At 33.7% G+C, this 27,126-nt stretch overlaps 1 long non-coding RNA gene across 1 annotated transcript; it reads right to left on the bottom strand.

Annotated features, from left to right (window-relative positions):
• Positions 1–3,316: 3,316 nt before the first annotated feature.
• Positions 3,317–27,030, bottom strand: LOC147830380 (uncharacterized). The gene is made up of 5 exons (XR_015450203.1): positions 26,302–27,030; positions 25,467–25,938; positions 11,436–11,490; positions 9,561–9,612; positions 3,317–8,778 (listed from the first exon to the last, which is right to left on the bottom strand). It is a non-coding gene; the product is annotated as an uncharacterized LOC147830380 (long non-coding RNA).
• Positions 27,031–27,126: the final 96 nt, after the last annotated feature.

The following is a 27,126-nucleotide window of genomic DNA, read 5'->3' as shown; positions in this document are numbered from 1 at the left end:
AACATAAACTATGCAGTTGTTGCATCTCAATAGGTTACTCTACAGGATTAAACAAAGATTATTTTTCTCTTTATTTTATTTTGCACTCTAGAAAATAAATTCCTCAAAGTAAAAATCAGTTTCTTCTTTACTCATCTCATGGGTGTATATGCCACTTGTTATTTCATTTTATGTTTTTAGTTTTTGGTTATTTTACATAAATTTAAAATGTGAATAAATTTGAAATTGACTTCAAATTTTGAAAGGGAAAAAGTATTATAAAATTGACTTACAGAAGATAATTTTTCTCTGTTATTCTTCCTGCTCTATCAGAGATCTGAAGAGTAAAATAAGATGGAGTTTTTGTTTCTTGAGAATTCTAACTGTTCAAGGAAAACACAAGAGTAGAAGTAGGACTCTGGTAAAACTATGAGCCACATCCATGGTCATCTGAATGCTTTAGGAAAAAAATCCACTCTATTTCTTTCATAATCATACTTGACAACCATATAGACACCACTGGGCTAGCACAAGTAGCACTGTGTCTTTGACTATGTTGACCCCAGAAGTCTTTTATAATTGTAATCAGTGTCTTCATCAGACCACACTCTCCCAACACCCTAATTAGCCATAGTCTCATTTAAAAAAATAAGAACAACCCACATGCAATAACACCTAACAAGCACCACCAATCTCAAACATTTACTGTGCTCTTTGTGTGACCTCACATTGTGGAGCTGTTGTATCCAGTGTCTGGATTCTGACCTGTATGGAATCCTTGGGGTTAACCAACTCCCCAGTGGGAGATGTACACACATTTGAAGGAGCAGACCCTATTCTAGTGTTATGAAATTCTGATATCATTTTTATATTTTCATGTTTTTCCTCTAGTAATGTGCTTGTGTATAACAGATATATTCTGACTCTGGTACTGCTAAATAGACTGCCCACCAACTTAAGCAAACAGCAATTTAAAAAAATGATCAGAGATAGAACATATTTATTTCAAGTTAGCTTTAGTTTATGTTACACAAATGAGTTCCACATTCTGTGAAACTTATCTTTCCCAGGGGTTAAGCTCCTGCAGTCCTTGGGAAAGTGGGCAATGACTACATTAAAAAGAATAAACCATAATAAAACAATGTGACAGGCCTTGGAATGTTTTACTTTTTACATATTTTATAATGCACTAAGAATTATTTTATGTCACAATAGAGGCATATATGTATATAGACTCATATTATTTTTTTATTAAATTTTTTCATTTCTGAGGCTTTAATTCTGTCTTGGGCAATGTCAAATTTGCAACTTGGGCAAATTTATGTGACATCAAATACACGCCTCAGCAAGTAAGAGGTGGGTGAAACAGGTCCACTAATGCATGCCATAGGAAGGAGCCATTAACTCCTGCTTCAAGTGACCAGGGGCTGAAGGTGAAACCAAACTGAATATATTTGTCTTTAGTACCTTAGGGCCAGTTGTTTATATTCATAAATAATGGTTGAATTGCAAGCTCATTTGCTCTGGAATCCAGTAGCAACCTGAGACTAATGATTGTTTTACAAATCAGCTAGCCATCTACTTCTAAGAAATGTTCTCTTATTTTAATAGCAAGTGTTATCTACTTTAGACTTTATCTCCAAATATGAGGCCAGCATATACTGTAATCAAATTCTAAGTCATGCCTTGAATATACTTTCCAATTCTCTCTTCACACTATGGCTGATGAGAAATGAACTTTATATGTTGTCATTTTATTCAATATGTCATGTTTGAAATTAATTTAAAATAATGTCTAACATTTAAAAACATTAACACTAATGTATGCTATAGTTTTATTTTATTGTTTTAAATAATGAAAGTAACATTTTGTAGATCTTTATAGGTACATATTTTTCTGTGGTTATATAGCATTATAAAGAAGCTAATTAAATCTCAATATTATATAGAGAAAATTTACTAGAATAAAGAAAATCTACACCTTAAAACTACAATAAAGACTAATTTCTGTCCGTGGATAACAAGCTCAAATATGGAGTGTTAAGTGAATATATAGCTTATAGTGTGACCACATTGTAAATGTCAAAGGTATAAAAACAAAAAAGCAAGACACATAATTTTGGTTAACACATTCATAGTGAATGTAGGGGATTCTTAATGTTGATTTTTACTTGTGCAGTTTTGCTCTTTGGTTTACTACTTCCTGCAATCGATTCCTACCAAAAGCCAAGGCTCTTCAGGAGAAGGTTGAGATTAAAACAATGTCAGCCTTCGCTTTTAGCAGAGTGATGAAGTTATCAATAATGCATTCGAGATCTTGGGAACCTTGGACATATGCATATCACAGCTGCCCCACGTTTATTGCATTTATTGTAGAACTTGCTGGTTTGAGCTGAGATGTCACCACATCTGTATTTGAGCCAGTCATTAACACAGTCTCAAGAAATCATGGGGAAATGGGGGGAGCTGTTGAGATTATTTAACTGGAGCAATGGTTTGGAGAAGGTTATTTAGGAGTGAGAATACATCTATGAAATTGCTTTTTTTAAGAAAACTATTCAATACTCCCTTTAATAACCTTTTGTTCCTCTAGCTCCCTTCTAACAGTATAAGTTGTGTTATTTTCCTGACAAGTTTATTCATATCCTAACAGCTTGTCTGGCAGCAGGGTTCATGTTCTGTACTTGAGCTTTCTGGTCACGGTGGTGACTGAGAGTAATGGAGAGGGGGAATAAGTGAGTGTGGAAATGCAAAGCTGTCTCTTGTTACATTTTATCGATCTCATTCTGGTGTCATTCAATTAAGACAGAAATGTGATGGATAGTCTCTGCACAGATTCCTGGGTTGCTCTCCATCCACTGCAGATAAAGCTTTTGTGTTTTGTTTGGGGGAAGGGTTGGAGAAAGGGCATAGGCAAGTGGGAGAAATCAAAGATGCTATGTGATCTGAATTACAAATCAATGTCTAAGGATGCTCCAAAATGTCAAACATGCCATATTTATATTTTTATGTACACAGAAAATTTCTGTTGATATATGAGGTGGGTTACTAGAATTTAATGATAAGGTTAGTTTTTGTATATGTATTTTCAAAGACTTGTGAGCTAATATCTTCCTTTTACCAGCCCAAGATAATTAAACATGGGTTACATGAAAAAAAGACTTGAATTAAACTCATGCCATTTTTGAAGTTTGTGAAAATGAGAAAATCTCTTATTTTATCTTGGGCCTGTAATTCCAGGTTGACCTTTTAGTAAATAGATTTTAAAGCTCATAAGATGAAAATAGTACTTATTTTTTAAAGTAGGGTATATAAATAAATCATTTCTATTATTGCCTATACTATCAAGAAGTATACTGTCTTGATTAAACTATCTAAATTTAGGAGAGCATAAATTCTAATCTTTTCCCCTGATGACATGATTTTTCCTTAACTATGTCAGTACTTTAATTTGCTGCCAATCTCATAATGAGAGTGAAAGGAATTCATGGAAGTGAGAAGGTGTAAAACTAACAACTTATGTAAGCAAAGTATTTTTAAAAAGATTTTAAAGTATTTAATGCAAACAGATATTATAAAATCAATTAATGCTAAACAAACTCCCTTAGTTCCTTTCAAAGTTGTGCCAGATTCAAATTGAGCATTCATAATTTTCTAATCAAGGTTGTGGCTACTGATAATTAGGTGAAAGTAAAAGGCTCTGCAGTGTAAACATATAAGGAGAGGTTTTAATATCAGACCACTGTGTTAATGTCCTGGCTCCCCTTTATCCTTGCTATAAGGCTTTGAATAAGTCATACACGCTCCAATTTAAACCTCAAGTTTGTTTTCTGAAAAATAACAGAATTATAAGTTTAAGAATGTGGAAATGCCTGCTCCAAGTTTGTCCTAGGTACTTGGTTCATGGAGGGCAGCAAATACATTTCTTTCATCCTGAATCCAACTTTATGGCTCTGATACTGAGTAGCTTGGTCATATAATAAGCCCATCCAGTCATTTGGGAATGTGCAATGCACAGGGGGGAAGTTTACCAATCTGTGTGAAAATATGCTAAAAAGTTTCTAAATGATCATTATAAGTTTCTTTTAAAATTCTGGTTTTGAAAGGAACTCTCTGTATATTAAGTCTTAGTCAGAATTTGTCAAAGAATCATCATACTTTAATCCTAAAATTAGAACGCAGCAAATATTTACTAATTTTACAAATGTGAAAGGGCATATAAAAATGAAATATGTGAGAATTTAATTGATAACCGATATTGTAACCCACTTAACTAGAGAAATACAAGATTTTCTGTTGTACAACTTGTACATACACAGCCTTGCAGGCATTGTTGAAAGTTATATGTATAGAGGTGAGGTAGGAACTGACCTTCTTCTTCATGCATTTTTAAATAGGGTGCTAAAGAAACTTATCTTCATCAGTCAAGGCTTACTTCAAATATACGTCAAGGTATAATTGATATCTACTTAAGAAAAATATACCTGCAAGGGATAGGCCATAAGTAAAGGAGTTTCCCACATTATTAAAAACAGATAATCAGAATGTTTCTGGTAAAATAAATGTTTGATCTTAAATTTTGCATATTTTTTCAATTATTTTTGATTTGTGATAAAATGACTTAGTGTATCCTTGCTAAAAGCTAACAGTTGAAGGTATTCTAATGAATCAACAGAATGCTATATTATTACATAATTATTGTGAACTTAATTAGCATTACTGGAGAATAAACATTTTTATGGGAAATTAATACAAATTATTTCACTAATTTTAAAATAGGTATGGGTAGTACTCCTTGATGTCTTATAGTATTGTTGAACTTTTTCCTAGTAAGATAGAAATTATGCTGGCATGCTGGGTCACATTGATGGCCTGTAAGATAGTTTAGATCTGATCTAGGATGAGATGCTTCTTTACCCACTTGGATCCAAGCTATTTTCTACTGAAAATTGCTGTATAAGAGATACTACTACATTCCAGCTGCCTGACTACATTTATAAACATTCTAGAAGGTATGATTTACAGAATTTATATAAACAGGGACTCTAGTTTGGGATCTTACAAATAGGTAACTTTCAATGTTATAATTTCTAGAGTTTCTAATTTCAATGTTCAATTCCTAAGGCTTGTGGCAATATTGCTTTCCCTTAAATTCTGAAAATAACTATTTTCATGACGATTTCCAGTATAGTTAAGTACTTTTTTCTAGTTGAACTTTCTTGTCTTTAAAAGAATATATTTTACTGCCTTCAACTAATGTTGAAAAGCTTATTGTTGTTCACTTTTCATTTCCTTATAGTTTCTCCAGTTAGGATGTTAGTGCACTGAAAAGTAAAAGCAATTGCAGATGAACAAAGTATGTTGAATTAGTCATGTTGATTACTGTACTTACAAAGCAGAATGTTGCTATATTCTTCTCTATTCTTCTCTGTTTGTGGGAGAGATTTAAAGGATGTTGCCATCCTTAGACCTTGGCATTTCCTTTTCTTCAACTTTTATCTTTGTTGTTGTGTGTGTGAGTTGTTGTTCTTGTTAAAGCTAGAACCCAGGCTCTCACACATGTTAGGCAAGCACTCTACCACTGAGCTTTATCTCAACCCCTCTTTAATGTTTAGACATCCATTCTACATTTATTATCAAACTAACATGATGTTCTAGGCATTATACTGCATGCAGAGTATGCAACATTTCAAATTAATAAACTGTATGTATGCTAATATTAATTTTCATAATTTTATATCTATCTTTAGATTTTCCAGATTCAGATCAGTATCTGCCAGCCTTGATCTCCCTTTCTCTGCCTTTTCTCTGTGTTTCAAATGAGCAATATCCTTTCTGCATGGTTTTCTGGCCATTACAGCATGGTTTGAAATGTTTCTTCAACAGTTCACTACCATATAATGCAAATGAATTGTTCATAAACCACATAAAAGTCTTTGAACCATTTTTTAAGGTTCTAACTTAAGGCAACTTCAGTTTGATATTTTCCAAGACTTACTTAATTCAGTGTAATCCATTCTCTGTTGATTCTCTCTCTCTCTCTCTCTCTTTCTGTCTTTCTCTTTCTCTCTCTGGACACACACACACACACACACACACACACAGACCTCCTTTTCTCACACTGTACTCTCATCTCATCTCTTCCTCTATAATTTCTATTATTGTATCAACAACTCTTGGGAATCAGAACATTGGCATTTTTGATTTACTATGAGCTTGAGTAGACATACACTTCAACTTTATATATTCATAAATATCCTGAGATCCTGAGCCAGGAAAAGTTAGAAGAAAACCTCATAGGAAATTCAGAAATGCCTTTGGCCTATGGAAAACTAGTTGCCCTTCTGAGGGTTAACCCTATCATATTGTCCTGAAGTTTGCAGGGTGGAGTTTCTTGTCTTTTTCAACCTTCTCCCCACAGGGGTCTATTAGTCTAGATTAAGTCAATATAAGTTTGTTAGAATAGTCAGGAAACTGTCATATTTTAAGATGTTTCTAAAACAAAATGAGTTAAATTTCATCTTTGCAAACACAGATGTGCTAATTATGCATTATTCTGAGCAGGAAGAGGAATTTGAATGTTTCATAACTGTGTCCTGATAATTTTCTCTTCATGAGATTCTATTGCTTCAGAGGAAGGAAACAGGGGCCTGTTTTTCTCTTTCCCTTCAGAACATTTTAGATGATTAGTATTATCCTTAATACTCTCATGATTCTTATATTAAAACTAATATCTAAGATTTTTGCTGAGTAAGATTTTTTTGAGAATTTCTTGAGGTCTGCTACATATAGCAATTGACAAGCTATTTTGAAAATGGAAATTTGAACAATACCTTACTAAGAATGCAAGATATATGCCAGAGTCACACATTTAAAAATTCAATGAAAAGTAAAAATTCTTCATGTGGATATATCTTGCTATATTTTCACCAGTCTCTTAGCTCTCTCACCAAAATTCAATTTATTTCTTATGAGTGTTTTGTTTCTTTGTTTATTTTGTTCTGTTTTGTTTTCAGCCAGTAGTGAGTATAATATCAGTATAATATCAATATTTGGCTGTCCACTTGAATTACTTAGTTGAACCCTGACCAAAATTTGTATCTGATCACCAAGCACAGCAAGCATTCTAAATGACTGATTTGTAGTAGATTGAATCAAAAGTGTGGAAGAGGAAGTGGAATTATGTGGACATGTGTGTCAGTGGAATAGATACAAAGCAGAAATGAAGCCACCCTGCTTTCAACAGTTACTTGGAAAAATAATTTTCATGTTTCTGTCTGTAGCTGGACATATCTTAAAATATAGACATGCAATTATTGGCTTATTTCCTGACATGTGAGATTGTTCCTGTTTTTTCCAATCAAGAAGGTGGATAGGCTAATCCACATCAAAGGATCTACACCTCAGTTGGGTCTAAGCACTCCAGGAGTTGCTTGTATTTGTTTAGAAAGTTTATTTGGTCATGTACTCAAAGGTGCTGCAATCCTAGAGGATTAACTGACATAAATTCAAGTTGATAGGAGACTCACTAAGAGAAAAAATGTTGATGGAATCCTAGAGGATTAACTGACATAAATTCAAGTTGATAGGAGACTCACTAAGAGAAAAAATATAAAAAGAAAACTATCTTGGATAAGTGAATATATATATACTTGTTAGCGGGCTAAAAGATTTTTATTCCCAGCAGAATAGACAACTTAAAGACTACATTAGTGTTTTGATGGCCCTTGGAGATTATAAAATTATAATAAGTAGTACTCATCCTTATGGTTAGCTCCACATAATTGTCACCTGAATTTCTAGCCAAGTGGGAAAGAGTTTTCAGTGTGGTTAGTGGCAAGTATCCTTCAAATGGATTCAATATTATCTTCCCTATTTTTAATATTCATGTATATTATCTCCTTTATGTGTAAAATAAATAAGAAATGTGGTATAATTCAAAACAGATAAAATAACTAAATAAAAATTTGAAACAACAAACCAGTTAATAGGTAAAGCATGTCACTGGTAGACAAAGGCATATGTTCTTGGCCAATTTTCTACTGCTGTAACAAAATATCTGAATCTAGGTAATATATAACAAAAACAGATTTTTTTTTCTTTTAGCTTATAGTTTAGGAGGCTTAAATTTTGATATTTGGCTGGCTTGTTTGTTTTACTTCTGTGAGGGTCTCTGGCTACACCATAGCATGGCAGACCGGCATCATGGTGGGAACATGTGCAAAAGGTAGAGAGCAGACATGTGGTGAGCCAGCAACAAGAAAGATTCAGTGGTGAGGCCTGTTCTTTATGAAACAACTCACACCTTCCAAACTGAGTGAGCTTCTTTGAAAAATACATTAACCTCTTAATCATCTAACTACTTTCTCCTAGGCCCCACCACCTAAAGTGCCATCACCCCAATATCACAACACCAGAGAACAAGTTTCCAGCATATGAACTTTTGGAAGACACATGCAAACCATATCCAAGCCATAGAAAATCTGTTTTATTTGTCTGTTTTGTCTTTCCTGGTATATTTGCCAGTTTTCTGTTACCATAATAAAAATTTCTGAGCTGGGACTTATAAAGAAAAGAGGTTTATTTGGCTTAGTTTTGGAGGCCAGAAGTTCAAGGTCAGGTGGCTACACTGTGCATGAATGAAAATAGAGATGTCATGATGAGACAGGAAGCCACAGTACAGAGGGGCTAGTAACTATCCCCCACTACTTCCCATCTCTTAAAGCTTCCACCACCTCTTAACATTGCCATACCTTGACCACCGAAGGATCCAGTCAAACCACATCCAAGCCATAGCACCTAGGGGAGTTTTGAGTGCAAAATGAAGCTGGGTTAAATTATCTGCGCTATTGCTTATAGAGTTTGCAGTTTATAATGTTGCTAATATATAACAGAAGTTCCCAAACAACTATTCTATGTTATAACCTTTCTGAATTTTGGAAAATAGCCTGCCTGTTTCATTCTTTTTAATCACCACAAGACTAATCAAAGGCTTTTAATGAGAGAATTATGTTGAACACAGGGTGCTACTAGAGTATGAAAGATATCCCCCTTTTTCTTTTTTACTTTAACCAGTTTACAATGCTGCCTTGTAGAAAGGGCCTTGAACTGAAAGTATAGTTAAGACTTTCAGGTTATTTTTGTAAGTGCTTAAGGAATGAAGCAAATGATGTCCTCTTCAGAATTTCAGTATTTGTGCATTTCTCTATGTGGTCTGTAGCAATCTGAGAAGACTTTTGGAGGAAATATGTTTTGAGAGTGGTTTTGAAAGAAAGAGACAAACAACAAAGAAAAATAAAATCCAATGAACGCTTTATGTCTCTTCCCAACCTCAAGGCTATAGGAAAATACTCATTATAGATCAAGAAAACGGACATATTAAATATTACCTTTAGATAGCATAAAGCAAAAAGAACTTTAACATTCGTTGCAAGTTTGTTCTCTGGTTTACCTTGACCATTAGTTTGATGATCAAATCAAACCTATGGCCCCCACAATAAATATGATGCTATAATATGAAACATTAAGAACACTTCAATACATTTATGTTGGGCAGGTGGTGTTTTTTTTTCACACCTTACCTGAATCTATGGAGGTATGTATCTGCCAACACCTTTTAGATCTTTTCCAATGCTGAAAGAAATATTACAGATTCAAAATGTTATAGACTGAAAATATTTTCTAAACAATGCCATGAGAAGTAATAATATGTATGAAAAAGTCATCCTAATTTTCTGCTCATCCGCTCTAAAAACCCTGCTTCTTTCCAGTTGCCTCTGCCTTAGGGAATGGTGGATGTTGGACAACCAACCTGTATCTCAAGTGTAAAATCTCAGTGTGGCCTTGGAGTAATCTCTTCTTTAACATTTACATTCTCATCACCAGATTCCCCTAACTTCACCTTCAGCTCTCTTCTTATATAACCCTTGCTCATTACTTCCAGGACTGCCCCTTTTCCTTAAGACACTGTCATCCACAGCTACAGATATTTCTAACTGATATTTCTTCATTATTCTTCTTCGACTGGGGTTGATTTTTCCTCACAGCATTCAAGATTACCTTAAAAATGTAAATGAGATAAAACCCTTCAGTAGCTTCTCATTAGAGAAAATGCCAACTCCTTGCCCTTGCAGACGTGCACCTGGTTTGTAAAGTTTCAGCCTGTTTCTAACTTCAGGCCCTGCCACCGTCCCACTTATATATCCTGTCCTAGTATGTCCACCTTCAAGACTTCAATTAACATGCCATGGTCCTTCTACCTGGACCTTTACACGTGTTCTATCTGCTGTAAACACTCATTCTTCTTATGGCTTTGTCCTTATTAAAATCAGGCTACTGCTAAAATGTCACTTCTCAGAAAAACCTCTGACTTCCCAACTAGTATTTCCAACTCATTACTCTTTATCTCCTTATCCAGATTTGTTTTTCATCACAGTGCATGTTAATACCTGGACCCCCATATATATGTGTGTGTGTGTGTGTGTGTGTGTGTGTGTGTGTGTGTGTGTGTGTGTGCTTATTGTCTCTTTCCCTGATTGTATTTCATAGTAGCAAAGATATTATCTGTCTTCCTCATCATTAGAAGAATTCAGGGCACAAAAAGGAGTATTTGTTGAATAAATTTATTGAAGAAAGTGGAGCATAGTCTTGAGGCAACATACAATGGAGTGGAAATTGTTCTGTGGCCAGGGTGAGCTGAGGTACAATCTCAGATTGGACACATGCTTACTCTCTTTTTTGGAAAAAACAGTAAACACTCCACGTGTCTCATGTGCAAAAATGAGAATAATGCTCTTATGATGATGTGTAGAGAGAATTTGAGGTGATACAATTATGAAATTATGAACACTGAGAAATGTTCACTGATATTATTATTGTACTAATAACAGTGAACACAAGGGCAATAATCCAGTGCCCTGAATTCCAGCCAAACTACATCACCAAAGTGGGATAAAATGGGAGCATCTATCTTTCAAGTCATTGTTAAGGATTTTTAGTAGACTCTTGAATATGAGAAATAGAGTAAGAACCACAGTTTAAATAGTTTAAACTCATATGGGACAAAGAAATAAAGAATACACAAAAGGAAAAATATTACATTGGAAAAGAATTGATCCAAGAACCTAATGCATCTTTTTATTATTTCTGGGAAGAATGTGCATGTTTAATTCATAAAATTCTTCACTCTTTCTAAGCTGAGATGCACTTAAATGACAATTGCACTCCTATCAGCAAAACTGGATTAAAAAACACACCAAGGGTTTCAGTATTGAAAAATTTTTCTATACTGTATATTAAAGTTCATTGACTAGTCGAATCCCCATTTGCACTTTGTGTGAATTATTAAAAGGTGTCCTTTCCTCTTGGCAGGTGATGCATGCACCCTTGCAAGTGTAATTGGGCTCATATTTGTGGCTTGGTAGTCAGAGCGTGGGCTGTGTTTTAGTCTCACTTACCTCCCAGGTTGGCCTCCATTTTGCAGGGCACAGCCCAAATAATCATGTGCAGTGGCTAGAGAATGAATACAAAGTCAAAATTAAGAATCCTACTTAAGTGAACAGAAGATTGACAAAGCTCAGCTCTGCCTTTTTAAAAACTGGTAACTTTCAACAGTATGCAAAATAAAAGAAATATGATTTCTACAACACAACAATTGTAGGCATGTCATATTTTAATGTAGATCACTAATTAGTATTGACCCACACTCTAAAAACATTATCCAAGTAACATGTTTATCGCCATGTTTATTGTACTTATACATATCATATCCTAATCCTTTTTACTTTACTTTCCTCTCCCTTTCCTCCCCTTATCATTCTGTCTCTTGACCCCTTCTTATCTGCAAAAGATCCACCTCCTTTCTGTTTTGCTCTTTAAATTATATTTATTTTGGGTTAAAGAATGCCAACAATGTTCAACTTAATTCTAATGATCTTTACTGAGTATCTACTCCATTGTTGAACATTTCCAATTGTAGAAAAATATGTGCAATCAGTTTTAGACCTTATGGGAGTAATACCTAGGAGTGTACTATTAGAATGTGAATCAATGTCACACAGAGTACAGTGAGATAGGTGTCATAAAAACAAAGACAACAGGTCAAAGAAAGGAAAATTTACACACTGACAAGTGGCACAGGAGAGAAGTGAGAGAAGTGAGGTATTTCATTGGGAGCCTTACAGGGCATGACCACTCTGTCACCTTAATGTACTATTCTGGCTTTCTGTATTAAAACAGGTCCTGTGAGTGAATGAATCAAAATTTTCTGCTGGAGGGAAGTAACACAGAAAAAGTCAAGGGTAGAAGAGTGTGAATCCTCTTTAGGGAATGAAAAGCAATCAGTTGAGCGGGAATTTAGAGGGCATACACAGAAAGAAGGAGCATGAGTTGAGGTCATCTAGATACCGAAGGGCATGAGATAGTCTAGTCTCTGAGGGACTGTTCTTGTGTCTTTGTGTCTTGTGTTCCTGTGTCTTTGTGAAGGTAGTACATTTCCTTCTGAAGACTTTCAAACATGAATCACAAATATAATAATGAATCAGGGAAAGTGGGGATGGTTTTGAGGAGGATGTTCTTACTGAGGGCATTACAGAAGCTCTAAGAACTTTGTGTAAGATGAAAGCAAAGATAACAGAGGCAGACTTGGCCTGAGTTAGAAAACTGGATGAAATGTAAGAGGGAGAAGGAAGAGTTAAAGAGGACTCTGACTTCTAAAAAGCTAAGATAGAAAAGTGGTGTTATGAACAGATTTGGTAAAAATAAAAGAAATGTTTAGGACTCTGGACACTTATTAGGTATTTTTTCTTAAGAACACATGGAAACTGGCTTGTAACAAGCAAATTTGCATTCAGATTTATGGTAGATTCATAGCTCCTTTAAAACTCCTGAAGATATTATTTATTTATTAAGCTCTAAAATATTTTATGTACCTGTATATTTATGCACGTATCTCTACTTTATATCATTTTATGTATATTAATCAAATTTGATTTGTAAATATAGATGAACTAACATATTGAACCAAGAATAAAGGTTAACACTGAGTAATACCTCCTTAATGTTGACATTTGCAAACCTTTCTCTTTTAAATACATTGGAGATGTATAACATTCTAAAATGTTCCCTCACATTTCTGATTGTTTAAAAAATTTTATTTATTTATTTATTTATTTATTTATTTATTTGTTTGTTTATTGTGTTGGGGATCAAATCCAGGGCCTCATGCATGATAAACATGCACTCTACTAAACTAAACATTGAGCACCGGTTTTTTTTTTTTGTTTTGAGGCAATTGAAAGTTAAAGAAAATTTACAAAAGAATACATAGTGTTTCCATATGTCTTTTACTCTACTTTCATATGTTAATATATTATGCAGCCATAGTCTTCCTATCAAACCGAGAAATTAAATTTAATACTGCTGTTCATTTTTAATGCTATTAGTCTTCACATCATTTGTATACAAAACAAAAATATATAGTTCATAAAATTATTGCCTATTTATATGCTCAGAATGCTATTTTAGGCTTTCAGAATGTGAGAAATAATATGATGAATTATACTCTACACTGTTAGCCAATGACTATTAACACAATCTATTGCAAATAATAGCAGCACTCTATTATGGTCTCCTTTTATGCTGTTTATTTTGGGCTCTAACAAACAATCTCAACTCCAGTTAGCTGACATAAAGATTTATAAGTAATAGCAGTTTGTGAAGCATGCACATGAGCACCCACATGCACACATACCCCCATACACACAGAAAAAAAATTAAAATGACATAGAGAAATGTATATAAATTGTCAGGTTCAGTAGTGGCTGGTAACGAAATCAATGAAATGGTTAAGAAGACAGTAGAAGCAGGTCAGTGGGCAAGTAGGGACTGGTAGAAATCATCTGACATTATTAAGGTCATTAGTCATATCCCTAGAACTTGGGAGGAGTGGTCAAAAGTTCTTCAAAGAACAGCAAAGGAGATTTATTATTAGGACGTTTACATCTATTGTGGTTTGTGTCTCGATGTCCCCCCAAAGGCTAATGCAGTCATAGGTGGGGCTTTTTCAGAGGTGGCTGGATCTAGAGTTTGTGATGCTGGGATCATGGGTGTGTGATTAGTAAATCAGTCCACTGATCGGTTTGTCACTGCCTTAATCCCTGTAGCCTACATAGAATATAAAAATGGGCAGAAAAAAGTTGCTAAGGTTGCTTGTTGGTTCCTTTGCTTGTTTTGCTACCTTGTGCCCACTATGAACTGCTTCTCCTCTGCAATACCTCTTTGCCATGACATCCTGCTTTGGTGCCAGATGATCATGGACTGAAAACTATACAAATTGTAAGCTAAATAAACTTTTCCTCCTTTGACTTTAGGTGTTGGGTGTTTTGATCAACAACAAGGAAAGTAAGAACAGACAGAAAAATATAGTGTTCCACCTATGGGAAAATCTTTGTGGATACTCCACAGTCCAAGGAAAAAGGAAGAAGAATAAAAGAAAGGGAGAGATGAGAAAAGAGGAGAAAAGTAATGGTAAGAAGGAAGAGAAGGAATGATTGAGGGAGGAAATCAAAACTGTTTTTCAAGTGGTGGTTTCTGCTGGGTTCTCAGGAACTAGAAAAGTAACTAAGACAACATTCATATAATAGGAGATTTCTGACATGATGAGTTTTTGGTCTGGCCTCAGCCAGCTCCACTTGGACTTCCAGCTTTATTCACTATGTTCTATTGTTAAATACCAGTATCTACACAGTCCTCAAGCCAGAACTTCAGCAATCATCTTTGACCTCTCTATAATTCCCAAATCTGAATCATCAAAAAGTGCTGCTGCTTTTACCTCCCAATATATTTTTAAACGATCACACTCTTCTCAGCTGCTATCACCCCAGGGTGCGACTCTGTCCTGTCACAGGAGAGCTCTTCTAGTGGCACTCCAACTGTTCAGCTTGGATTTTATCCTTCTCTTCTCTAACTTCTTCCCCATAGGAATATCAGACTCGTATTTCCTAATAGTAACTCTGACCGTGGTCCTCTCTTCTTAAGACCTTCCGAAGACTTTTATTCAATACAGATTTGAAATTCTCTTTAAGGAAAAAAAAAGGCGCAAGGTCTTGAATTAACTATTATGACATATCCCTCTTGTCTCTCATTTTGCCCAGATAGGATCAGCTACAAGCAAGATGCCCTTGGCAAGCAGAAGGGAATCCTCTCTGTCTTCACTTCTGCCTTGCATTCTTCCTCCAGCATCTTCTTTTTTAAAGTTTCTAAGCTTTTTTATTTAAAAAAACCCATATTTATTAGTACATGCATCATAGAGAGCTGATATCTGTACACAACACACCTTTACTCCTTTTTTCATCCCCTTTTCCTCCTCTCCCTCCCTCTTCTCTTCGTATCTTGATCACCTTTCCATTTGAGAAAGATCATTCTTCTTCCTAATATTGATCTTTTATTTTGCTCTTTATTTATAATTTGGATTCCTCATACAAGAGAATGCAATATTTGCTCGTCTCTGATTTTCTTTTGCTTAACATACATCTCAAGGTGCATCCATTTTCCTACAAATGACATGAGTTTATCTTTCTTTGAGAGTAGTACTCCATTGTGCATAAATACAACATTTTCTTCACCGGTTCATCTGGTGATGGACATATAGGCTGTTTCCAAGATTTAGTATTATGAATTGGGCTACTATAAACATGAGTATATAACACATCACATTTCTTTTTAAACTTCCTTTCTCCTTCTTCTTTCCCCTCTCCTTCCATCTCTTGGTCATTGTCCTTTTGCAAAAGATCTATCTCCCTGTTTCCTCCAGTATCTTCTTAAGGTCAGTTTTTGGTGCAGAAATACAAGCTGCAGCAAGGAGAGATATAGGTACCAGGGAGTACTCATTTACTGTTACTAACTTTTGTGTGCTTACTGCTCTTTAAGGTAGGTATTCATCAGACTCTCTTAAGGCACTCTTAGGTGTGCATCAGAGGTGCCCTTGGGAACATTCAACTATACTTCATATGTGTTGGATAATAGAATATCCTCTCATTGCTGTGCCTCCCCTCAGCTTGTCTTTTTCAGGACCGCATACAAACTCATTCCGTTGTGGTATCCATGATTTGCCTTTCCAAGTGCTTCATTAAGCAGCTTCTTTGCCAATTTGCAACTGGATAGAGCCATAGGCTACACACATACATTCTTTGCCCCACCCAACTCAGGAAATTCGTGTAGATACCCTTATTGTAGGAAGCTCCCCTTTGATCTGAAGCTAAAACAGTAGGTTCATCCAAGTGTTTCTTTATATTGTCCAAGCAGGATTCAAAACCACTTCCATTCTGTCTCCCAACTTCAACTTTCCAAGCAGTCCTACTAAAATCCCTTGTATTAAAATAGAAAAGGGAGCAGGTGCAGCACTCGGTAAAGAAATATTTCTCAGCTAATCCTCCCACATCTCCATATTTCAACCCTTTAATATTTCAGTGTGGTCAGTGTCACCAAATTCTTGAAATTCTTGCATTCTGCCTTAGAATTCACTATGAAATCTAATATCACTTAATATTGCAATAACAATTTAAAAACTAATTAATAAATTGCTTTGTATGTTATATAAATAAGATCTTATGTCAAGACAATTTTAAGTCTCTAGTTTTAAATTAGTTTCATCAAATTGACAAAGAAAGGGGATTTAGTATATAAAAATTCATATAGATGGCCCACATTTTAAGATCTTTAAATGGAAATCAAAATATTTTATGCATTCATAAAAGTGCACTTCCAACACTAAATGAAAAATTCTACATCTAAGAATATTGCAGCCTTATTTTCACCTATACATGGTTAAACACAAATCACTAAGAAGGGATGTATCTGTACATTATTCTTCCAAAAAGGCTGGGATGCTGTATATGTCTGGCAAAAAATTACTAAAAAGAACCCTCAATTAAAAATTTCTACTATAGTATTTCTATGGTAAGGTTAAGCCATGTTTCTATTAATCATGCATTCTAATATCTAGAATTTACAGTGCTCTAATTATTTAAGATCCTGAAAAAATACAATGAAACTTGTGATTAAGCCTCTCTGTCAGCAGGAGCACCTTATAATTTAGCTTAATACTGTGTTTACTAACTACTTAATCTATTTTGTACACAGCCTGCTAAGAATGATTCTAACAGCCTATCCAATCATTAGTGGTTTGGTCCTTTTGCTTTTACTGAACATGCTATAAGCAGTTAACTTTAAACATTTTTCTCAATAATTTTATTTATACTATAACTGAATACTCATTAAATAGAAATAATATATTTAACTATAACATAAAGAGGCAATTGTTATATATCTTCTACTTGATTCTAACCTCTTGATGTGTATTACGTCCTTGAATTTTCAATTGAGAATATAAACTGGCTAATAACTTAATAAGATAATGTCATTGGTGAAATAGTTTTCTATGTCAGTAGGCAAACTCAGGAGATGCACCCATTCTTGATAGAGAATTTTCCATATATTTCGTTCCAGAATCACTTACCTCAGTGATAATGAAAGTAACACAAGTTAGCACTGACTGTGAGGAAGAAATTTGGTTATTTGCTATCTTTGAGAAGAAAAATCATTGACTAATGCCTCAAGTATGCAGTTCTAGACCTAAGTACCTAATAAAACAAACTTAGAAATTGGCGTTATTCACCAAATAATGTCATGAAGATTTTTTTTTGATAGTATCAATAACAACTGTCAGCTGAGTATAGGGTGCATGGCTGTAATCCCACCAGAGGCAGGGGGATTATGAGTTCCAGCCCAGCCTGGACAATTTAGGGAGATCTTGCCTCAGAGTTAAAAATGAAAAATAATGCCTGGAGATGTAGCTCAGTGTGAAGGCCTTGGGTTCAATCTCTAGTGGCAGTTGGGGCGGGGGGATAAAAACAAGTACCACTGTCCAATAACTTGATTTGTAACTGATGACCCCCAAATTCTCTTACAAAGAGATTTTGTAATGCATGCCTCTTTCCAGACAGACTGGCTCTGGAGGTACTCACTGCACTGGGAATAAAATGCAGTTCCTCCTCTTGGCCTGGAGGTCCTTGAGTGGTGAGCTGACTACTCACTGATATCTCTGATTTACTCCAGTCCCGCTGGCCACCCCTAACTGCTCATCAAATGCCTAGTGCCTTTCTGCTTTCATTGGGACCCTGTACAAGCTGCGCCCCTCTAGTGCAGAAGCCCTGACTGCTTTTCTTCACAGGGAGAGGCAGTTTTGACTTTTAGACTCATTTCATGTCTTGCCTTCTGGAGACCTTTTGGCCTTTCCTGACCTTCCTATCTATGTAAGAACTCTTTGTCTTCCTTTTCACTTGTTTTTCTTATCATAATACATAATTGTCTAATAATTTTTAAAAATTTGTGATTTCATTTTTTGCACCTGTTAAGTAAATGTGCAACAAATATGTGATGAATGAATACATTTTTCTTAAAACCTAGGAAAGCACAAAGGCAATAAAAAATGTTAGTTGAATGAGTAAATGGCTTTAAAACCAAATGACTGCTTGATATAAAATATTGTCAATATCTATTTCACTTTATGAGTCATCTCAGAAATGCCTTTATGAGAGCTGGCCTCTATTAAATGATTCATATCCCCAAGGAAGGGTTGCCAATTTATTGCAAGTGTTCACATTAGTCTTTCAAAATGCATATAAGTTTAAAAAAATCTGAATCTATGGAAAAAATAGTATCTTCTACAAAAAGCTTTGGATTCCAACTTTTATTCAACTATTGTTTTAAGTGAGATATGAGCTTAGGAGTCTCTGGTTTTCCATTTTCAAACTAATCTGGTATAGGTGCTCCTCATGTTAAGATGGAGTGATGTCCTGATAAACCCATCATATGTTGAAAATGTCATAAGTGGAAGATACATTTAGTACACCTAAACTATTGAACATGTGGAGTGCTCTATATCACAATCCTCACAATCCTGTGTCTGAAGTGGAGCTGCAGCTTGCTCCTTTTGCCCATTATGTCAAGATAGTATGAGCCTACATATCATTCACAAAAGACAAAATCAAAATTCAAAACTCGATGTAGTTTCTGGAGAATGCATATTATCCTTGCACCAGGGTATAGTGAAAACAATTTAACTCAAACTATTGTAAGTTAAAACCATCAATATACACAACCAAAATGCATTAGTGTTTGATAGACAAGATTTTAATAGTACAAATGTCTACCTTGTACTTTAGAATTATTAAGTATAAATTGTTAAGTGTAATCCTGTTCACTGGGCTTATAGCAATAGATTTGAACTTGAAATTTGCTTTGAGAAATTACGAATTAAGATAGGTAATTTTTCCCAAACCACAGTGACACCTGTTTTCTTTGGTTAGCAAAGAGTATAGCTCATAGATAGGGTTTCACTTAGAGTCCAAAGCAACAATGATATGAAGAGAAAATTTCATTGTTTACTTATGACATACTGTGTAACCACATTTTGTATTGGTCTGTAATTTTGTGACATAAAAGTTCCATTTATAAAGTTTTGACATAATACACTTTTAAAATGGTTACTTTTTGAAATGTGTTAATTCCAGCTCATTACTTTTAACAACAAGGTAATGCATACAATGGAAAAGTAATAATAAATTACATTAATGTATAGATTTCTTTAAAAATTTCTTCAAGAGTATTTTTATGTTATTTGATGTATGAAAACTGGGCATTCATGTCAAAATTTAATTTAAAGAAGAAGTAAATCACATTTTATCCCTATTTTCTCAATATTTAAAAAGAAAAGTATAGTAGCTAAGGAAATACAACTGGGGATTTTTGGTCTTCCTGCAATAAATCCCAACATTCCAGAGAAATTTGTACAGAATGTGAAGGATGAACTCACCTCTGAATTTTTAGGAAGTTTATCTTTCATCCAAAAGGATATGTGCAAGAGAATGAATACAAAATTTAAAAAACATATTAAATATCACGTCAGGGATACAAGTATAAAGGCCATAGCTCAGTGGTTTCGCCACCTGCTGCGCAAGCGCAAGGACCTGAGTTCAATCCCCAGTACTCAAAAATATAAAATAAAGGCCATAATTTTTTCACTTTTTGAAATATTTAAAATCTGCATGACAGTTAAAATTTAAAAATTAAGACAATAAACATATACAAATTAGTGAATAAATTCTTTTGGTTTACTTGCCAGTGTGTAAACATTAAAGTGACATCCATCTCCCCTTTGAGTTTTGCTCCACTTACTTGAAATGATGTTTCTGCTTTTTAAATGGTTACATGATGAATGGCCCAAGCTAAGGTTTATTCTAACATGACTCTCTCTGTCCTGTCCTGGCCCATTCTTGTGTCATGAGTTGCTGCTGCCAGAGTCTTGGCCTATCCATCTCTCACCTCTCCATCCCAAATTTGGTCTGATAAAGTTCACTGGGGCCCACAGCGTGGTTAGTACAGGTCAGTTGTGATTGTGGTAACTCTTGGTGTGGAGAGTGTGGCCGGGTAGGTGGATCAGAGGCAACAGAGCTACACTCCGACTGCTCTTTGCAGGGGAGCTCTTTGAAAGAGAGACACCGTGAGCAGCAGCCCTGTTCAGAGACTCACAGGGACATCGGACATTGAATTCTGGTGGTGGGTTGGGTGAGAATGTCCCCTGGATTCCTTGTAGATAGTTGGCAGTCTAGCTGAAGGCTTTGACTTTGGGTTCATTAGCCATTGCTTATGTATGAAAGAAATACATCAAAAAGAGACACTTCTTTCTGGTCAGAAACATTGAAAGTTTTACAGAACATGTGGATGTATCTCTGTGCCTCAGACTTTATTTACAGGCTGTATTTAAAGAAAGCTTAGTTTACTTGTTATGCCTAGAGAAGAATTTTCTTAACCATAGTTATAACAAAAACATTACTGAATGGAGACAAAAATGTGTCATCATAATGTTTTGTTGAAAGAATGGAATACTGAAGTTAGTTTTGGAATTGTATTTTTCTAAGTGGAGAAATCTTTCCTAAACTTCAGAATTTCAATGATATATGATTTACATTAAATGACATAGTCTTTTCTGTAAAACAACGAAATGGTTTGATTTAACTTTGGATTATCTCCCTTATATGGAAGGAGCAGGCTTCATTTTGAATAATACATATATTTTAATATTGTATCTAAAGCGCTGGTAAATGGTAATCTTCTTGAATGTATTCATTTACCACATACTGTATTTGAGAAAATAGAGAGGCTATATCAATTGAAGTGCTAGTAACAGATGTGATAATTGAAAGTATTCTTATTTGTAAAACAAAGAAAGTAGGAATGGAGTGATGTTGGTCAAAGGATATAAAGTGTCAGACAGGCTGAGCAAATTCTGGAGTTTGGTTTTGCATGGTAAAAAGTGTTCTGAATGCTTGAAAATTGTTAAGGGAAACCATTTTATAGGTTCTCACCAAAGAAAAATGATATGTATCCCAGGTGATAGATATTTACTTGGTTTTCTCTATGCACAAAGTATACATATATCATAAAACCACCTTGTATACCATAAATAAATAATTTTTATTTAATTATGCTTTAGTATATCTTGGGAAAAATTAAATACAGGGACCCTAAAGTCACTCAACTACTCTTAGTGTTGGTGTACAGTGGTTTATCTTATGTGTTCAGGGATGAAGATTATGTTACATTTGATGTTTAAGAATAATTTGAAATGATTCAGCTGTAAGTTAAGTATATAATGGACAAACATCTTTTGTTCACTGAGATATAATTTATGCAAGAAAAGTCATAGAAGCAAAAAATCTTGGTAATTTTAAGGGAAGATATGATTCATCAGAATAAAGTCACTTATTGAGAAATAAAGAGAAAGGTGGCATTCAGATAAAGAAATTAATGTGCTAATTTTGAGGAAGAAATATTGGTGTATATAAATTTTTCTTGAAATATTAAAAGGGCTATATAATCATATCTTGATCCATTTAGAGTCCATGTAGAAAGATGCATTACTTCTACAGTTTTTATTGTATAAAGAGGATGATTTTTTTAGAAAATATGACTTTTATGAAGATTGCATTCAATTTTTGGTTGGATCCTATATTTAATGCCAGTTTAGGTATGTTTACCCTAAATGACCACGTACACTGATTAGAAAGAAAACAATTTACTGAGAGCTGTATCAAGTACAGCCTCGCAAGTGGTATGAGCTTTTTCCAAGGATCCATATTGTCCTTGAACTTGGCTGTTGTATTATACTTTAAATGGAATTGATTGTGTGGTTGTAATGAAAGTAACAGATTGATTTCTGGCCAGTGTTACAAAGAGTAAATAGAAAAGTGTTCCTGTCTTGACCTGCATTCATAACCAATGGGATTTGCTGGCTTTGACCCAATCTTTAATAAGAGATAAGATGCAAATGTAATAAAACAGGATTCAAAGTTTAAGGATCTTTTTAATGCTCATCAAAGATGTTTCTTTTTGCATTGATTAGTTCACAATCACCTAGGAAATGTTACTTTCTTTAAATGTTATTCATAATTTATCATGTGATTTTCATAGAGTAGTGTCTTTATGCACATATTGAGATGATTGGAATGGGGGTTATAGCACAGTGGCCTATATTTTAATTGTCCTCAAAACTGAATTGTCTTTTATAGTAATTTAAGCCAATGAAGATGGTTAAACTTTGGGTTTATTAACATTATTCAATTCTAGCAATTATTTTTGTCTGTGAAGTACATTTTTTGCATTATAAAATATCAGGAAAGAAATAATATTACTGTATTTTATTAGCATATTTTAAGTGTTTTTTCTGAGGGATAATTTCTGCTGAATTCAGAATTATTATTATATTGTTTACTATGATTAAATGCTTATTTCGAGTAGTGAATTCTCAGTCTTTTTCCTTCATCTTTTCTTGATACTTTAGAAGATAAACCCACATGGATAGTGTAATTGCATTTGTTATTTTATTAATTGAGACTTCAATGGAACCTCTTCTCTACTCACTTTTTTGTTAACTGGGGCCTACAAAACAAGGGATTTCAAATATAAAATGCAGTTGGTAACTTTACTTTGCTGTAAATGAAGAAATGCCAAAAGAAAAGAAAAGAAAAGAAAAACCTAACAATTCACTTCCAGGCAACAGTTTCTTCTTCACACATTATGTGACATTTTTGGGATTTGTTTTGTTTTGGGTAAAACAGTTTAGTATAATGATGCCTAAATGAGACTAAACAAAACAGAACAAAATAAAAACAAAAAAACTAAAAAAATCTAACACATTTGACTCGGATGTTTCTCAGTTGTAGCTTCTGAGAGCTCTCTATTCTTCCCAGCCCACTTGATACCCCGCAGGCTGTGGCAGACAATTCACAGGAAAAGCTTAGACATCGAGCTTGCACGCTTCTTGACTCCATTTTAAACCTTTTGTTCGCACCAGGGTGGCATTTTTTCACACCGCATGTGGCAATTTTGACTCCTATCCAACTTGTCTGATAAAACTAAAGTCTGTGATTTTTTACATTCACAAGCCTGCTTCCTGAACTGCTTCTGCTATTTGAGTTTTTCATAGTGATTGGTGCAGAAGTTTATAGCAAAATGTGTTTTAGGGAAGGGGAGAAAGTAGAGAGCAATATGAAAAATATTCTGGCCTGAAACAGAGGACATACATTTTGGATAAGACAGCGGCCAACTCTGCAAAGTATGTATGTGAAATTAAAATATACTGGCCTCTATTTTAATTGTTTTTGTAGCACTATGTTGAATGTTTAAATTAATTTTTAAAAATGATAACATCATTTTCAAGTTCATAATATTATTTTTAAAAAGTTGTTACAAAACTTAAAATCTAACCCTCAGAGTCATAACATTACTTTCCCAAAATATTTTATAATATTAAATGAGTGGGAATAAATTTTACTTTTAAATATAATCATTTAACATGCTCCATTTGATACTAAATTCAACTATGAGTAAAATGAAGCCCATTATTTAAAAAAATGTACTATAAGCCACATAAGAGAAACTGACACTTTGTAGAACTAAAACAATTTTTATAACTTCATCATTTTTGAAGTTTATCTTTATACTTAGTTAAAATCAATGTACACAATCATATTTTCTTATAAATTACATGACTATTCCAAAGAAATTATATAAAGTAATGATTATAAAATCACATCAGAAGCAGACATTTTTACCAGATATAAAAGTATGTGTATATGCTTATTTCTAGATTTATTTATTAGGAAGGAAATCAAAGCTAAAAATAGAGTATTTCTGCAGATAACCTAGCAATAATTTCTATACACCCAGATCTTTTCACTTTTCTATTGAAATTCTATTACATTTTATTTATATTAACAATAAATTGTAAATTGTGATATTTAAAAATATTTTCAGATATACATACTTACTAATTCAGTATTTTTCTAGGGAGTGCAGGGAAAGCTTATTATTTAATTGACATATAGGTAATGATTATATGATTTGTTATATCTCCTGAAGTTGTAATCATATTTTTATTTTAAAATTATGCACTAGTTTATGAACATAAATATTTTAATCACAACATTAAGAAAAAAACATTAATAGAAGCAAGTCTTTAATGTTATATTTGTAAACATCGTTAAATTTTACAAATGAAAAAAGCTTATTGCATATTTTATTAAGCTTTTAGCAACAGAGCCAACATACATGAAATCCTTTCATATATCAAAAGAATCATATTATTATGCTTTAATACAAAATATATATGATAGAAGTATTTGTGGATCATAGTTTTTATACCTTCTTCCAGGGAATACCTAAATAAATTCAGTGCACTTGAATTATTCATTACAATATTTGAAAAATGGAATGAATTCGATAAATTATGAGAAACCTCAATTTTCAATTTAATTTTTTTTAACTTTCAGGAATAACAAAGCATGATTGACAAGAAAATATTAGAGAAATAGTATTTTGTGAGTTCTATAATCGTAGGTGTACTAGCAGACAGAAGAACTGCATACTTTTCCTTTTATAAATAGAATATTACTTCAAATACAACTCCTGTGAAGGGATTGGTAATAAAAATCAAGCAATTTTCATCAATAATTAAATTCAAATGGTTAATATAAATAAAAACTTATTTAAAACAGATAAAGTGAAATGAATTTTGCAGACTTGGATTGTCTTATGATATACAGATATTTATAAAATGCAGTTTTTTCCCTCTTTTAGTTAATTTGAAATCTTACTTCATTAGAAAAAGAAAGCAAAAATTCTTTTAATTCTATTTAAATAATAAATTTTTATAAGGATCAAATAAAATCCTTGTAATTAAAAGTGAAACAGAATTGAAAGCAAGTAAACATTCTTATAAACACATTTTTATTTAACAAAAGTTTGCTATTAAATCCTCATATAAAAGCTAATGGCATCAAAAATCTAACATATTACTTCTAATAAAGACTATGAGACTACAAATTGTTATCTAAACAAAAGTATGTTATGAAATAAAATTTACCTACTTTTGCAGCTCATGCATTTGTTGAAAAAAGTATCATTTTTATTTCATATGTATGCCAAAAATGTAGAAATATATTTAACTCCTCATGTATCATTCATTATATACACAGGAAAACCACAACTTTTATTGCTTTAAATTTCATATTTCCTACCCTCCCAATCTACTCCCTCGGTTGCATCAGACTCTGCTGGCCAGCATATCTTCTGTTTTAGATGAAACAAATTAAGAGCCCCAAAGAGATACACACAAAATAAACACCACGCAATTGAAGAGAGTTTTTCTGTCTTTGCTCTATCCTTGCATGTTAAAAAAAAAAACAAAGAAAAAACAACTCAGTTCATATGTTCTGCCATAAAATTCAGCTTGAAAGTAATCCTCTGCTGCTTAAGGCTGGATGAAAAGAGTACTCATTGTGAATTATGTTTCATCTGTCACAATAACCTTCTTTATTCTGCTATGGACCTCCCCTTTGCCTGTGGCAATTAGAGAAAATAGTTATACCTTAAAGTATGAAATATTGGTTTCTTAAAACTAAATAAAACAAAATAAAACCTGATGACATATACAAACAATACTGCCTATGCAACATACTGAAGATAAGCATATGAGACATTTTGAAGTTAGTCTGCTTCTATAAGGACATAGTAAAAGAATACATTTCAGAGCGAGCAGGTGGTAAATAGTTGCCATTGGTTATTATTAACATCCATTACTGATTACAAGCAGTGAATTTTACTTGTATTAAAAAAGAAATGTGAACATTTTCATATTGTACTTTATAACTAAATCAAGCCATAACGTGTATATTATAAATATGAAATATTTCTCTGACATACCGAGTCATAGTAATTTCATGTGCCTTTCATAAACCACCATGAATTTATGTGCTTTTAAGGATATTTCAGTGCTTGAGAATACCATCTTCACACATTTTTAAACAGGGGAAAACAAAGAAAAAAAGCCTTTAAACAGAGCTTATCAACAATTTTGTTTAACTTAAAATCAATGTGATTATTTGATTTACTTACTTTTACAAATCACTGAAATTACCTCGAGGCAGTTCAAGTTCACCTTTCTGGAATTAAGCCTGTTCAATGATAGAAATCATCACATCTTCCCCTTAAAAAAGAAACCTCAACTTTTTGGCTTAATAGAGTACAGTAAAACCTACGCCATTTCTAGCATAAACAAGTTAAGTTAAAGGAGCTTAAAAAGCTACCAAGCAGTTAACAGAAAAAGAAATGCTCCATCTACCCCTGAAAGAAAGTCACTGCTGAGGAAGTCACTGAAACGGTCATCATAACAGTTGGATAAAGGCATATAAATAATTTAAGCTAACACGAAATTCATAAAGTCTGAAGAAAAAAAAAATCTGAAGATTAAAAAGAAAACCTTTTGGCCCACTGCACAGGTTGGGCACAAAAGTGCTTGCTAAGCTATCTATTTCACACATGCAACGACAGAAGGTTCGATATTCATTCGATCGATGAGTGAAAAGGCACAATGGCAAAATCAGACAGACTTCTTTTCAAATACAGATCTCCAATGTCCCCTACAGTCTGCAGATGCACGGCTGGTGGTGTGGCTCAGACGGAGCAAGGGTTACATCAAGGCTGTTCTCTGGACCGTGCAAACAGTCTAGACCAATGACCTGCAGCATG

The sequence above is a fragment of the Heterocephalus glaber genome, unplaced genomic scaffold, assembly GCF_053883595.1.
Source record: "Heterocephalus glaber isolate CG9 unplaced genomic scaffold, H.glaber_assembly_v1.0 deba00000122, whole genome shotgun sequence".
Classification (NCBI taxonomy): Eukaryota; Metazoa; Chordata; class Mammalia; order Rodentia; family Bathyergidae; genus Heterocephalus; species Heterocephalus glaber.
Note: the sequence above shows the minus strand (reverse complement) of the source record. Positions and strands in the feature narration are given on the sequence as shown.